This window comes from Cajanus cajan, chromosome 9 (genome assembly GCF_000230855.2).
Source record: "Cajanus cajan strain Asha chromosome 9, NIPB_CcT2T_4, whole genome shotgun sequence".
NCBI classification, from domain to species: Eukaryota; Viridiplantae; Streptophyta; class Magnoliopsida; order Fabales; family Fabaceae; genus Cajanus; species Cajanus cajan.
Genome location: NC_138525.1, coordinates 31,776,516 through 31,786,392, shown reverse-complemented (window position 1 = coordinate 31,786,392; position 9,877 = coordinate 31,776,516). Strand labels below are relative to the sequence as shown.

Below are 9,877 nucleotides of genomic sequence, written 5' to 3'. Positions count from 1 at the left end.
CTGTTATTTTAGAAAATAATCTGTCATAGGGAACCCGAAAGGGGCGCTGTGGGGTGCTAACACCTTCCCCACGCGTAACCGACTCCCTTACCCAACTCTGGTTGTAATGGCCAAAGTTGATTTATAAAATCAATTGCCTTATCCCTTTTTCCAATGTTTTGAGTAAAACATTGGTGGCGACTCCACGAACCCTCCTTTTACGAAAACCACTAATCCATGGAGGGTCCCGCTTGGGATTAATATGGATTGGTGAGACGTTTTAATAAATAAATTGGATAGGATCGACAAGGTCTCAGTTTGAGAACAAGTCGTTCTAATAATCCAATACATTTTCAAAACTAAAATAAAAGCGAGCTCGACCGTCTTCGCGACCGCCGAGGCCCGTTTGGGCCGGTGGCGACAACCACGTCATGTGAAAGGATCTAGAAAGAGAATCAACTGCAACATTCTCTCTTCCTGGTTTGTATTCGATAGTGAATTCTTACCCTAGTAATTTATGTAGCCATTTTTGTTGCTCAGGAGTTTGCAAACTCTGATCCATAATATACCTCAAACTTTTCTGATCAGTTTTGACCACAAATTTATGACCCAACAGATAGTGAAGAAATTTGGCTATTGCTTTAGTTACTACATAAAGTTCCCTGACATAAGCTAATTGTTTCTGAATGGAATAGGTCATTTTCTTTGAGAAAAAGGCAATAGGATGTGAGTTCTAACTCAAAATAGCTCCAATGCCCAGACCTGACACATCAGTTTCCAATTGGAAGGGCAAGGCAAAATCAGGCAAAGCTAGTATAGGAGCTTGAGTTAAAGCCTTCTTCAATTTTGCAAAAGCCAACGAAGCTTCATCTTGCCAATGAAAATTATCTTTCTTTAACAACTCAGTCAATGGTCCTACAAGAGCGGCATACCCCTTTATAAATCTCCTATAATAGCATGTAAGCCTGAGAAAACCCCACAATTGTTTCAAATTTGTAGGAATCGGCCAAGCCAGTATAACTTGTATCTTGCTTGCCTCTATATAAATGTAGTTCCCAGAAATCATGTGTCCTAAATATTCCACTTGTGGTTGACCAAATGAACACTTAGACAGCTTGGCATATAGTTTATTTTCCTGCAGCAATTGTAATACCATCTCAAGATGTTGTAAGTGGGCCAACCATGAATGGCTATAGACCAATATATCATCAAAAAACACCAAAACACATTTTCTGAACAACTTGTTAAACACCTCATTCATCAAAGATTGAAAAGTTGCAGGGGCATTTGTCAACCCAAATGGCATAACTAGCCATTCATATAGACCCTGATGAGTTCTGGAGGCTGTTTTATGCCTATCTTCCTCCTTAACTAAAATCTGATGATAGCCTGACCTAAGATCCAATTTGGAAAAATATTGAGCACCCTAAAGCTCATCTATTAGTTCATCAACTGTGGGAATAGGAAAGCTATCTTTCACTGTTATAGCATTTAAGGCCCTACAATCAGTGCAAAACCTCCATGTTCCATCTTTCTTTTTCACCAAAATGATAGGGGAAGAGAAAGGACTATTTCTTGGAACAATAATACCTTCCTGCAGCATATCTTAGACCATTTTTTCAATTTGTTGTTTTTGACTAAAAGGGTACCGATATGGCTTGACTTTAACAGGATCACCACCTTGTATGAGGGTATGGCATGAATATGAGATCTAGGAGGAGGTAAACCAGATGGCACAACAAACACTTGTTGATATGTGTGTAGCAACAAGGCTATTTCTGGATCCATATCAACAGGCAACTCGAGAAATTGATCTTGAAGGAATCTGTGATTGAATATGTAAGGAATACATTTCAGCTATGGAATTAGTGGTATTCATTCTTTTAAAATGATGAAATTGGGCCTGAGTAGGAAGCTTGAGATGATCTCCGTAGAGTAACAAAGGTACCATTCAACAAAAATTTCAAGGTCAGGGTACTATAGTCAGAAATATGGGCTCCCAAAGTGGCAAGCCAGGAAGCACCAAGGACTAAATCAGATCCTGATATGGGAAGTAAGTATACTGACAGCAATAATGAGTGTGATTGGATGGTGACCTTTAGATCTTTGATGAATCCTTCAACTACTAAGGTACTACCATTTTCGACCAATACATTGAAATTATATATTGGTTCTATAGGTAACTTCAAATAATTAGCAATCCTTGGTTGGAGTAAATTATCTGAACTTCCACTACAATAGAGTTTGAATAGGCAAACCATTCATTAGTCCCTGAAATCTCATTATTCCAACACCAGTAGGGCCCTTTAAGGCATTAAATGATAAATGAGTTTCACAAACAGGTTGAGTATCTTCAACCGCAGATTCAACAGAAAAATTTGCTTGCTCACTAAAGTCATCTTCCTCATCTAATTGTAGCCATGGATACTATTTATTGGGGCACCTATGAGAGGGAGTGAATTTCTCATCACAAGTGAAACAGAGGCCTTTTTCCCTTTGTAATTGCATTTCAGCAGGAGACATTTTTTTGACAGTAGCATATCTAGAAAGAGGTGTTGTGGTAGGTTTGGGAAGTAAAGGTGGTAGGTTATTGGACTTAAGGGATTGGGAGGAGGATTGGCTAATATTTGGAGGTTGTGTTTCGATTTTTGTATGGTATTTGTAGCTTGTGTTTGGTTTGGTGGCATATTTCTCCTCATATAGTTTAGCTAATGAAACGCATCACATTAATGTGGTAGGAGCCTGAGCTAAAAAATCTCGACGAATATCCTGTTGTAAGCCTCCAAAAAAACAATCTAACAAGGTGTCACCTGTAACCCCTTGTACACGGTTTGCAAAAGTAGTGAATTTCACATAATAATCATGAACTGAGCCATCCTGAGTCAACTTAAACAAATCTAATCGAGGACATTCATATGGGGAAGGGCCAAATTCAAGTTCAAGAGCACAAGTAAAACAATCCATGTGGGAAACGCATTAGTTTTAGACTGCATTTGGTACCAAGGAACAATGTCCTTGTCCATGTGAACTGAAGCAATGAGTAATCATTGTGCATCGGGCGTTTTATAGTAATCAAAGAACTGTTCAGCTTTGAAAATCCACTGCAAAAAATTTGAACCATCAAAACGAAGAAAATCTAGTTTAACATTTTGAACCTAGAATGGAGAAGACTGAGCAGAAAGACGAGGTCCAGATTCCAAAGCAGCAATGGACTTCAACATGTTGTGCATGGTAGTTTCCAGCGTCTCAAATCGAGTAGAGTCATCTTGATGACGATCATTTAAGGTTGCAATTAAAGCCTATAAGTCACGATCCATTGCAGAAATTGACTCAAAAATTTGCTTAACGTCAACGACAACATCCTTCAAATGTGCTAGCTCCGTAGAAATCTCCTTCAGGCGAGTGTTCTCCACCATGAGGTGATGAAAACACCAATTATAATGTAGCACTCAAAAGGGAAGCAGAAAATAGAGCAGGAAGATTTGCTCTTTATTAACGAAAATACGTGAACGTACTGAGACAATGAAAATTTTATAAACTAGTACTTTGCAATGTAGAAATGGAAATGGTTTTCATACAAAAGACCAAGGAGGACAGAGAAATTGAATTAGAGAGAAGGAATTCCAACAACACCATCCACACCCTGTCACTAAATGGTTATTACATTTATACTAGTGAATAACCCACTCATAGTCCTTTAGCCTTGTGCTTACGCTCTTGGATCGTGCGCCTTTGCCTCTCATCATGTTTTCCATGCCTTCCGCAAAGTGTCCATCCGTGATTATTCCCTCTGGTCCCACACGCGAGTCAACCTGCTGGGCCATGGCATTCATTTTCCTTACATAATGTTTGCAAGTTTTGAGGGCCCTAATTAGAGCATAAAGCTGTTTATCATAGGTGGGATAATTCAAGGTGGTACCACTAAGTTTTTCACTAAAATATGCATTGGGATGGCCACCTTGAAGTAAAACCGCACATATACCTATATCACTTGCATCACATTCTAGCTCAAAAGTTTGGGGAAATTTTGGAAGAGCTAGAACGAGTGCATTGGTGAGTTGGTCCTTTAAGTTATGAAAAGCCTTTTCTTGCTTCTCCCCCATACAAAAGTGATAGACCTCTTCTCTCCATGGGATGATCAATGGTTTTCAAGGATGAAAGGAGCTTCTTCTCCACAGTCAAAATGGTGTGTAAGGGGCTGGATATTTCTTCGAGGGTGAGGAAAAAGATTAAGGAGGGCGTGAGATGGTGAGGTTGGGCGAATATGAAAAGTGAAGGGTGGAAAGTGTTTGGGTGCTTCTAGGTTGGATCACTTCACCAAGGATAGATGAAGGCCACTTAAGATAAACCAAACATTTACTCTAGGAGGAGAGGAGAGGGTTTAGGCCAAAGAACCCTAGATGACTAAGGATGTTGAGGCAAAAATGCTCATCAATATCATATATTCCAAAGTGTGTACATGGTGGGAGGCCAATGGTATATATAGGAGTAGGAAAGCATCTACGATTGCATGGTCGTGTAATGTAAGCCCAAATGCAAGCTAAATGCACCCTAAATGACGTGTGGATTCCCTTCCTCCTAAAAGAGTAAATACCCTTTGATCTAAAAATAGAAAAAAATGGACTTTGACCTCACAAGTCAAGGTTTAAGCCCAAAAATAAATCCTAAGCTAATTTGCCCCAAAATACAAAGGCTAAATGAAAATACAACATATCCTATTATCTAAAGTACCTTAAAATACAAGGGAAAAATGGGAATAAAAGCAATAAAAACCTATACTACTCAAAATAGGCCTAGGAGAAGGTCAATACTCCACACACAAGATTAACATAGCCATAGGCATGGTGTCTCATCCATCCTCCACCATTCTCCTAGCCATGGACCTAGTAATAAGTCCCACATGAAGCTCCAAGGGTGGTGCTCCATCAAAAAGGCACATCCTTCTTGACCAACTCATTAAGAGATGTTATGGTGGAGAAGTCCTTAACAAACCTCCTATAGAAGTTTGTTAAGCCATGGAAACTCCTAATGTCTCTTACATTCTTAGAGGTGGGCCATTCTTGGATGGCCTTAACCTTTTCGGGGTCAACTTTGACTCCTTCTTTGCAAACTATAAAGCCTAAGAAGTATTGAGTCAGACATAGCAATTCCCAGCAAGGTTTTGAATGAGACAAATGAAATACATGTTTTTATTTCTAACAAGCGTGTTAGTATTTCAGAAAAACATAAGTACAGGAAATCTGAAAAATAGAGCATGTGCATGTACCACTTCCTACTCCAGAACCAAGATAAAGAGGAAAGCTTCAAGTATCAGATGAAGATATGTCAAGGACAATCTAGAGAGCAAATTAGACGAAGCATTGGTCAAAAGAAAGTCAACTATGCATAAGATTGAAAGGTATTTAAGATGGAAACAATGTCCATCCATCTACCATACTGATTAGACCAAAAGAGAGTCAAAACATCAACGTCACATACTCAGACGGAGATCATGACTTGAGACGCACATGGACCAACAGACGCTGACGAAGATTGCCATAAAAGTTAGTTACAGAATCAAGTCTTAAAAGACTACTTAGGCATTGTCTACGAACATAAAAGAGCTCTCAACATGATCAAAGTGAGTAAAATGAGAATAGAAAAAGAGAAATCAAATGCAGAAGTAAAAGCATGCATGTGTTAGAAAAAGTACATTACTTTTTCAGATAAGGACAACGCTCCACAGCTACGCAACCTGTAAAGGACAAAAAGGCTCCTAGGTCTCTGCAAAATTTAGACAATACTGCTAGCAAAATGAAGAAGACTTCATGCAATATCCATGAACAAGAAGCAACATTTAATGCAAGATCTTGAGCATTAAATGAAAGATCAAACTAGTCATGAACGACTATATCAACTTCAACGGACACTTGCAACGGGAAAATTTTACAAGACTATATATATGTCACAACTTTGAACCTGAAAAGGTCGGCTTTTTAGAGAAGATAAACGAAGAGTGATATTAAGCCCACAAAGCAACGAAACCAAAGATAGAGCGTATAGAGTCAAATGTACCATAGGATATTTAGCTTAGGAACATGAACCTTAGTGAGTATATTCAGCTTATGTATCCTCTCTGTGATAGTAATCCAAACACTCAATCGTTGTAAGAACTAAGGTTGCATACCTTAGTGAGTGTACAAGCCTATGTATCCTCTCTATGAGAGTAACCCAAACACTCAAACCAAACCTGTCTAGTTAATGTATGTAAAGCTTGAAGAGTCTAGGGAAAGAATACTTGTAAAGCCTGGAGAGGCTTGTCAAAGAATACTCGCTATGAGCCAGAAGTGGCTTAAAGAATACTAGCATTGATGAGTGAAGTCGACGGGCCAGGAGTTGGTCGAGAATACACACTAAGAGCCAGAAGTGGCTGATTAAAGAATAGTAGCGCTAATGGTGAAGTTAGCAGGCCAGGAGTTGGTCAAGAATACTCATTAGGAGCCAGAAATGGCAAAGAATACTAGCATCAACAGATGAAGTTGACGAGCTAGAAGTGGTTGATAATACTTGGGACTAGGAGTGGTCCTGACCTGGTTGGTCTATAATACTCACTGCGAGCCTGAAGAGGCTGAACAAATAATACTTGCACTTCATTGATTATCTAGTGGAACCCTTCAATTGAAGGAGACTGGACGTAGCTCAGTTTGAGTGAACTAGTATAAAAATACTTGCACTAATTTTATGTCTCAGACACACTTTTATTTTATTGATTTAATATACTGAAAACTTCGTCTAACGCTTATCGTCTATCAAAACTATCTTCAAATGAAAACCATACTTGTTCAATTGATTACCTAAAAGAACGGTTTTTGTTTAAGAAGTATTTTCTCTTAGTAGACGATGAAACTCCCAGACCCAAAATGATTTTGTTAAACCAATCCTGGGTAGTTTCTGTTCAGTATTCACTAATACTATTCTATTGGATGAAAGAGAGTCTTTTTGCGAAAATAGTTTTAAAATTCCTTTGTTCACACACACACGCACGTATTCAACCCCTCCCCCCTTCTATGTGTTTTTCATCTAACTTCAATTGGTATCAGAGCTTGACCCCTTGGGTTGTGCATCTAACAATGCAGGGGTAGAATACGATCCATGAAGAACGAAGGAAAAATGGGAAGCCGAAAATCAAGAAGGACAAACAACTGGTACAGAGCTTGACCCCTTAGGTTGAGCATCTAACAATGTAGGGGCAAAATACAATCCCTGAAGAGGAAGGAAGACGAACAACCGATATAGGTAAACCTAGTATCAAATCATCCACCTCAATAATGCATGTTGCTTATGATATAAGAATAGATTACATCTTATAGGTTAGGATGTTATATGTGTCTATACAATTTCGTCTAAAACACAATAGAGCAAAAAACGTAGTAAATCACTACGTTTAGATATTCCTCAAAGTGCAGTAAGAAATCACTGTGTCTGAGAAATTTTGTCTAATGAAGTGTCTAGGAAACCTCCCTTGTGTCTGAATAATCAGTCCATGCGTCTGAAAATTCAGTCTACCACATTTGTATTAAATGACCTTTATAAATTAAAACGCAGAATCTGTTAATAATTGTCGAAGACAAACATTCTCTGAATTTAAAAATAAAATGCTTAAAATAGCCAAATCTATTAATAAGTGTCATAACTGTCATTTAAGGTCTTATTCGAAAAGATGCATCCGTTACCCCAAATTTAATGTCAGCTATACGACACTCTGCACAAGGAAAGAAACAGGGTGTCACGTCATACAAATAATATTAAAAAAATCAAAACAAATTTTTTTTCTTCTACATTTTCCCTCGCATTCATTAACGTACTATCTACGCTTCATAATTTCAAAACACTGAACTCTCAAGCTCTCTCTCAAACCCTAACTCTCTTCTCTCAAACCTTCCCTACTCAATACGATGGCCGCACAAGATGAAGAAGTTGCACCTGTAACAATCCCTGATGAAATGCGCGAAGCCACCACCTACACTCATACCTTCTCTACGAAGAAAAGCCAATCATATACTTGGAGCATCACTTCAACATCACATAGATGAACGAATGGGGAATATCCATTTATGAGAACCTAGCTGACTGTGGGATTCTCGGGTACTTCAAAATTAAGGAAGTTGTATACCATAGCTTAATAAAAATGTTCTACGAGTCCTTGGGGGCCTTTCAAGGATTCTTCGAAGGAACCATGCTCAGAGTAAAGATCAGAATCTGTCCTGCCTCCATCGCATAAGCCATTGGGTGCGAAAGAACAAGCCTCCTCTACCACGAGGAATGGATGTCTAACGTCGGTGGTCTGACCAACGTCACCAAGATCATTCACAAGGAGGGTGAAGAAGAACCCATAGTCTACAACAAACTTGACGACAAGGCTAAAATCTTCCAGCAGATTTTGAACAAATTAATCCTTCATAAGGTAAGCGCCAAGGAAAACATCTCAAACATGCACAAATTCTGCCTATTCTAGATGATGACTAGAGGAGCCTTTAACCTACCACAGATACTCTATCAGCACTGGATAGGGTGCTTGAAAGACTGCAAGGATTTCATGGTTCACACCATGTTTCTCAACAAAATTCTCTGGGATCACAAAGTCTACCACACCCTCTTCTCTCTTGAAGAAGGTAAGAAGCCGAGGATCTTAGCAATGGGGAGGGACAAGAGATTACATCCCATTTTCCTTGGAAAGGAAAACCTGGGGAAGATTCCTATAAGCTACACCATCACTGACCCCACAATAGCCATAAAATTAAAGAAGGAGATCAGAGGAGAACACCCAGTAACACGCTCCAGCAAGAAGCGTCTATCCTCTCCATCTCCAAAAGAGAATGAAGCCTTGGTTGTTGCTACACAATCAACTAAGAGGAAAATCATTCTCGTATCAGATGAAGACTCTGCGTCTGATGCTAAGGATAACCAACCCATTGGGAAGGCCTTGAAGAAAAGTGCTCCTCAACCTCCTCTTGCTCCACCTCAGCCCAAACGAAAAAGAATCATAAAGCTGAGATCAAAGGTGTTTGCTGAAACGGAGCATTCGGCATGTGCTCCCACACCTGAAGCTGAACAGGTGGGAGCTGAGTCTGTTGCTGAAGTCATCGTCCATTCAGCTCAAATGAAAAACTCTATAGACGTTCCTCCTCCTCATGTCACTGTACATTCACCTTTTGTAAGTGACATTCTCATAATAATCCTTTCCTATTTCTGTCTTCATAACTTAGTCTAGCCAAAATTCTATTATAGATCACCCCTGTAAATACCCTTGCCCTCAGAAAAAGAAAGACGACGATCAGAGCCGATCGTATGATCCTGCCCCCAAAACCTATTCCTTCCACCTTAACATGGAAATTAATAAACCCTCTAATTCAAGAAAGGATGCACCCAGAGACGGATCTATATTCCATCATCTTCCCTGGTGCTGCTGACCTAAAAGAAAAGGTTGAACTACTTCAGGACGTCCAACTCACAACAAACAAGGATGCGATGAAGAAGAATAAAGTGGGCCTACGTCCAAAGCCATGACCTTACATCATAAACAGGATGATAATCGTGCTCTGTTAAAGTTATCCCATCAACCAGGCTGGACGCTATGTGCTTTAGAAGCCCACAAAGCATGTAATGGGGTACTACAGACCATTGTACTCTTGGCTTGAAGAAGGCTCAATCATACTGGACTCTGAAGGAAACCCTTTGCGAGACTCGCAAGGGAATACTCATAAGTATGAAGCCATTCTCCCTAACAAGCCCACATATGGACCAAAGTACTATTACCTGAAGCAACCTCCTCCTCCTGCTCCCTTCTCCAAGCTTGCATGTCCTCTTGCCTGGACTCAAGCTGAAGTCAACTCCATTTTCTCCACAAAAGACTAAAGAT

The 9,877-nt window shown here is 39.5% G+C and overlaps 1 pseudogene; it reads right to left on the bottom strand.

The window, feature by feature from the left end:
• Positions 1-712: 712 nt before the first annotated feature.
• LOC145952082 (putative mitochondrial protein AtMg00860 pseudogene) lies at positions 713-1,285 on the bottom strand (annotated as a pseudogene).
• Positions 1,286-9,877: the final 8,592 nt, after the last annotated feature.